Here is a 6,894-nt window from a genome sequence, read left to right as displayed (position 1 = left end):
TCATTAAATGCATTGTTATTCACTTTAACAAACCACAACACAAATAAACACATGAACTTGTAATAACCACACATCTTGAGTGATTGTCATTCATAAAGTTTATGTTTTTCAGTTCAATAATAATAATAATCATAACTGATTTGGGGGAAACTTCTGTGTAACAATGCAAGAGGAGTCCCCGACTCAAAAGGAGACACGGGGAGGGCTGGAGCTTTGATGTCAAACACTGGAGGGTTTATTTAGGAGCTTCGGCCGGAGAATTCACAAAACAAGTCAAGAGTCAGAGGTCTGACTTCACGGTAGAGTTGCCACGTCAATTCTGAAGAGCTCTACCCCAGACCCATGTATTTAGCTAGTTCTGAGAGAATAATCAACATGCTGCATAACAAGATAGAATCACAACACCTCTATCAGCTGACGCCAACAGGCAGGAACAGGGAGACAAAACACTGAGAGCACAGCAGCCAAGGTTACAGGTGCCTGTGCTCAGTCAGGACATTATGAACTGATAAACTGGGTCAAAGTTATGGGCCTTGGAAAATACTTCCCTAACAATGTCCTTCATTTAAATATGCACAGCTAAATCATACACAACAGCATACAGTAGAGACATGTTTTGACACGTTGAATTCTAGTTTCTCATGTAAGATAATAGAACATAAACCATACATGCTGTCATGGTGATCACAGATAGCATACATAGTATTTTAATAAGCTTCCCTGTCATTCACAGGAGTATGAATAGATTGATTTATTCAAATGTTAAAATGGTATGGACTCCAAAGGGCTGCAAGTGTTTTTATGACTCAAACTTGAACCCATTTTCAAATTGGTAATATATATTTTCCGTTCTCTTTCATGTAGGCTTTGCTTATCTACCTGTTTGTGGAACTGCTTCAGAAATGTCAGGTGGTGCAGCTAGAGTCTCTAAAGGTAAGCAGCACAACAAAACCCATATCTGCATTTAAAGGGGCCCTATTGTGCTTTTTGGGGGTTTTCTTGTAGTGTGTGATGAAGGTGATGACAACATTATGAAACTCTCACACTTTCATTTTTTGTAAAAGTAAAAGAAAATGGTTATGTCATATGCTAAGGGACGGGACATCTATACATGTAAGTGGTTGACCAATCACAGAAAGCTCAAATTAACCTTAAAATGACCATATGTATAACTTGTGATGCTCAGTTTTTTCTTTCCTTGCACAGAATTTTTGTTTATATTTACAACAAAAAAATACAAATAACAAATTTGAATTTGGGTACAATTTGCACTGTTCAGGAACCTGCCATCTAAGTTTTTCATACATTACATAATTACACCGTATGTTATGACAATAAACCTTTGAATCTCAATGAACTTAAAATGCATGCCAATAACAGCTGAAATTGTGTGTCTGTTGCTCTCAGACAGGAGTAGCAGAGTGTATCGTGATGGATCCGGTGGGGGGGGAAGCAGCCGGCACAGAGGAAGAGGACGACGATGATAGTGAAAATGCACAAGCAGGTAAAATAAAGGTTCCTATTAAATATGATACATCTAGAGGATTTTTGTCCTGTTCATTCCAGTTACATCTTAAGTTGAACGATATCTCTAAGTTTCAATTCATTTTTATTTGTCTCGCTCATGGTACGCAAAACCCAATGTACAATAATTGCCAACAAAACATATCTCTACAACACACCATTGAGCGAAAAGGAGCAGGGAAAAGAAAACAAATGTTATATGACCTGCCCCTTTCTAAAAAAAAAAAAAAATAGAAAATAGATGGTCTCCCCTCCATAATATATATATATATATTTTTTTTTTTTCACAGCCAAACATAACAGTATCTTAGGATACTAAGAGAAACACAAACAAATACTTATTTCCCACTTGACAGTTAACGGAAAGAAACCAAACAACAACAAAAGTTAAAACAACAACAAAAGTTAAAACAACAGTGACATTTGCCACAACTGCGCTTTCTTTGATACACCACTGTATATATTGTAATATACATGTTATATGTTTATGCAGAATATAGTACAATGTGCACATTTCACTTTAACTTCTTATGTTTGTATACACATGCATTTTTTTTCATAGGATATTTTGATTTATTAACTTTATTTAACTTCATGTAAATATATTTATCTTTATTTAATTTTTAACTTTCATTCATAATGTTTATATAAATATTTAAATTTAGATTTTTCTTATTCATCTTTTTTGTTCAATTGAATAGAGAGCAACTGTAACAAAACAAAAGTCCCTTCAGGATGAATAAAGTATTTCTGTATTTCATTTCATTAATTGGCTCATGGAATTATTCTAATAAATACATCATAGATAAAAGTGCATTGGAGACGTCATGTTTGTCTTTATTCTAAGTTTCTAGATCGTATTCAGAATTAAATTTAATCATCTTAGTTGACTTGACCACTCATCAGAGGCTACTTCCTGTCCCATTTAAAGTCCATCCCAAAACAAAACTGTGTCCAGCTGTCAATAATTGTTTACTTTGAAATTACAAATCATACGTTCACATCATCTATCCCTACAGTTTTATCTAAGAGGGTGGAGAGGCGTTAGAATTATTTCTAGCAAGCAGTTTAAAAACAATTATCATGAATCAAGTTCTGATGCAAATGTCCACTGGACTGTAACACTGTATTGAGCTGCAGCATCATATTGCACCATAAGCTGCTGCATCAGGCCCGGCTGATTTGAATTATATTGATCTGTTAACTGGCTGTTCGGATCACTGATTGCATCGTGAGACATTCATCAAATGGGTCTCTGTTGGGGTGATACACACACACCTATAAATTCATTAATGCATCTATAAAAGTCTACTTCACCAGCATCTTTTGGAAACATCCTGGAAGAGAATACTGTGGCGAAAGGTTATTCCTATTGCCTGTTATTTGATCATATTTAAGTAAGTGGCGCCGGTATTTTTCAATCATGCAAAGCAATATGTTTACCCTGTTTACTTGTCCTGATATATTCAGGAAAAATGTATTTGCAGTCAGCTCAACAATGGACTCATATCCTCACTGCTGCGATACTCTAATATCCAATCCCTACTTCTAATATCCAATCCCTAGTCTGCTTTGAATGGAATTAAATCAATTAATAAACAACTGTGTAATCCCTTCTTTATGTAGAGCAACAGTAACAACAAGGCACTAATGTGAAGCAAGATGGTCATTAATGAATAAATAACCGCGATAGGGTGAGAAGGATCTTAACCCAAAGTGGAGGGATCCTGAATCACCCTGTCGGTGTAATTTGTTCATGTATGATGACTTTGCTACACATCATCCCGCTTATTGCACGGCTACCTAATAAATAAATCATCAACTTGATTCGTGACATTGATTAAAAAATATTTATTGATTAAAAATGATTGTATTGCTTCCGCTTGGAAAAAATAGTCCGTTCCACTGAGTACCAACGGCTGGAACTGCATCGACAGCAGCATAACTTAAAATGATGGCAGCACTGATCAAGGTTTTCTGTAACTGTCCAAGTCTGTTCGGTTTCTTTTCCATTAACCATTCTTTAAACACTGCAGAGCCCATACTGTGTTCCTGTTGGTGTTTACTTCCTGTCTGTCTTCTTTGGTTGATTTCTCTGACATCCAGCGGTCATTCTTTTAACCTTTTTCCTTCTTTTGCCCTATTTTTCTTTACTTTACTGGGGACGTTTTAGCCTTCATTGTATAGTACTTTTTACTACACTGCATTAATCTAACAAATAATCATTCACTAGTATCTTTGTAGATTAATATTTTACATATTGAACAGGTGGTCACGATTTAACTATTAATGACTTAACAATAAAGAGCATTGAAATGCCTAATTGAAACGTACGCAGTAAATCCCAAAAGTATCAATATATTTTTACTAAAAATACAGATTTCTGATACCACGTTTTTACTTAGTAAAGTTATAATGGAGTAAAATATCTGAATATGACTTCCCTGAATCCTTTTACATTCTTTATAAGTAGGATTTGTGTGTCTAGTAAAACAAGCTTTCGTTGTCTAATCAAAAGAGAAACAAACACTCCTTACCTATAAAAGCTGCATGTGCATGCTGAGCAGGGTCTGTGTTAGAGGGGTGGCGCCTATGTTATTTAAACTCAAAGCCGGCGCAGATAGTGTGTCAATGCACCACTCTGTTATCACAGACTTCTGCATTGCCATTAATTTAACATGCTTGTTTTGACTATCATGTTTAATAATGAACACACTGCCAGGACCACTCACATCAAAGTTATTGTACCATAAACAGGCAGTATAATAATGATGAGATGTGTGCTTCTGTCCATGAAGCATGCACAGCAGCTCAAACTGACAAAAGCAGCGATAGACTTTCAGACAAGAGCACTCTGAGAGCTCGGACTTCCACCAAGGCTCGTGGTGCATTCACTTACTCCTTAGGCGGTCCCAATTCAAGGGTTAAAAACCTTTTTCCCACTTGGGTGTTTTCATGAGCTTTAAGTCTTAATGAGGGAACAACAAGAGCTCTACCAAGTGGATTGTTTTTATAATTGATGTCCCAGTTGCAAATACATTTTTCTTTGAATACTCTAATGAATGCAGCACAAAATTCTCTATTTGCAATTTGAACAAATGTAAAACAAATGGTGTTCCGTTCTGTGATTAGGATCCGCTCCAAAATGTTAACGTTCTTCCTTGGCCCATGCTTAACCCTTCTGTCGTGGCTCATTCATTTCCCCGTTCCATGATCGAGACAAATGTGCCCGAGGCTCAGTCCCACCCCTTCCTTTTATTACAGCTGATCATCTGATTGGTCACAATAAATCCAAACGAATATCATAATATTGAATTTACTACAAATTAATAAATCGAAAAAATATATTAAGACCTAAATCAACACCTTACATAAAGTTTCATGAAAATCGGGCCAGTAATTGTTCTGTATTCTCGCTGACACAGAGACAAACTGAGTGGAAAACATACCCTCCTTGGCGGAAGGTAATTACTAGTTTAAGCAGAGTATTAAAACAATTATTGAGATGATGGTGTAGATCTTGTTTTTTGTTTCATTTATAATTTTGTAAAATGTTTCACCCGGTGTCATGACCGTTTGAACGTCCTTTCTTCGGGTTTTCCCACCTGTTGTGATCGTTTGCCCCACCCTAATTATTTCGACCTTTGTGTCCTTTGTTTTGTATTCCCTTGCCTAGTATGGATTCTATTGCTATATATACCCCCCAACAGTTAAGCAAAACAAAAACGAGGAGGGAACAAGGAGTAATACAGATACAGAGACAGGAAACATGGACAAGACAGTGTTGTATACTGTAAAGACAGAAACTGATCGCATGGCAATACAAAGCTGGAGAGGGCAGGCAAAAACACAAGGGCTGCTGGGTGATTACACATTACAGACAATCATAGAAGGCGGGACAAAGACACAAAATAAAATCAGACATGACACAGGGGTAACACAAAAACACCAAAAAATACTTCATGGAGGTGAAGCTTTTGTTGTCGACAAGGAACTGTTACCATGGTTGCGGCCTGATGGTCTGATTTTCAGTGATTTAACAGCCTTGTACATCTCTCTGTGTCTCAGACACAGGTTTACTGCAGCCCGATGCTGTGTCTCTGCACGACCAATCAGAAAGCCTGGAGCCCAACCTCCATCTGCTCGGCTACCTCTTCCTCTCCCGGCCAATGAGCCATGCCTTCAACTTCATCATCCTCTTCCAGTTGTAAGTTACCATGGTGATGATGCAATATTTACCAAACTTACAAAAAAAACACATTAAGTGTAGGAGTGAGCATGTGGTCGGGGGTGATTTCCCCTCTCTTCTGTCCATTTGTGTTAACTGCAACCTTAGTCATGACGCTGTGAGTGCTCTCACAAAGAAGCAGCTCCTATTTAAGATGTGCATCTATAAAAAGGGTTGATACCAATTGTCTCCAAACTGTTTAAACCTTTCCACCCTCAGTTTAATTTAAATATCTAGTCCTCAGTGTGGGATGTGGAGACATCAAGAGGTCTTTTGGGAGGGCCAAGTGTTTTAAAATGTTTGGAGGATGAAACTGAAATGCGCCAATATTTTTTCATCTAATACTTTTTTGACTCTTATTATGACTTACAAAGTTATTGTCTATGGTAAGAGATACTTAGCTTGGATAAAACACATTGTAAGAAAAATACATTCAGTACAGAAGTTGGAAACATCATGTGAAAAGCTCATTTCTTCCAGTGTACTGAGATCAATACTGACCCCTGACCTATACTGCCTCCATTAACCCCACATCCTAGCTTGTTACTCCTAGCATGTTACATTTCAGTCATGCTGAGTCAGAGACCCGTATATAAACCGACCTTGAGGTTCAGACTTAATATGTTTGGCTTCTGCTGCAGAGTGTTGAGATATACAGTTATGTGTCTGAGCCAATTACTGGTAACCTCCTTGCTGCTGCATCTGCAGCTCTCAGAGTTTTCAAGATCAACAACCTGTTTTTTGTCGCCGTTTTCAGACCTTAATCAAAATACAAAAATTATTAAAATGACCCTTTGCATTCTGAAACTGGTTGTTATATCTTAGGGTACACAATGGATCACTGCTGATATTGTTTTTAGTTATAAACATACTATAATTTACGACACGAGTCAATCTGACTTTTATTCCATTTGAGTGTTTCGTCAACTTATTGTGTTGCTTATACTGCATTTTTTTGTGGGATAGAAGATATTATACATCCCCAAATCTACATCATTCAATGCGGTTACCTGGTTATTTTCATATCTTAATGACATTAAGCATGATCAATTGTGCAGAATTGATTTGTTTATTAAACGTTAAGCATGATCAATTGTGCGGAATTGATTTGTTGCGCAACTTGTATCCGCTGACAAAAACAA

At 36.9% G+C, this 6,894-nt stretch overlaps 1 long non-coding RNA gene across 1 annotated transcript; it reads left to right on the top strand.

The window, feature by feature from the left end:
* Positions 1-854: 854 nt before the first annotated feature.
* On the top strand, positions 855-5,725 carry LOC104961824 (uncharacterized). The gene is made up of 3 exons (XR_800138.1): positions 855-933; positions 1,408-1,504; positions 5,593-5,725. It is a non-coding gene; the product is annotated as an uncharacterized lncRNA (long non-coding RNA).
* The last annotated feature ends 1,169 nt before the right edge of the window (positions 5,726-6,894 follow it).

The sequence above is a fragment of the Notothenia coriiceps genome, unplaced genomic scaffold (genome assembly GCF_000735185.1).
Source record: "Notothenia coriiceps isolate Sejong01 unplaced genomic scaffold, NC01 NC01_scaffold00033837, whole genome shotgun sequence".
NCBI classification, from domain to species: domain Eukaryota; kingdom Metazoa; phylum Chordata; class Actinopteri; order Perciformes; family Nototheniidae; genus Notothenia; species Notothenia coriiceps.
Note: the sequence above shows the minus strand (reverse complement) of the source record. Positions and strands in the feature narration are given on the sequence as shown.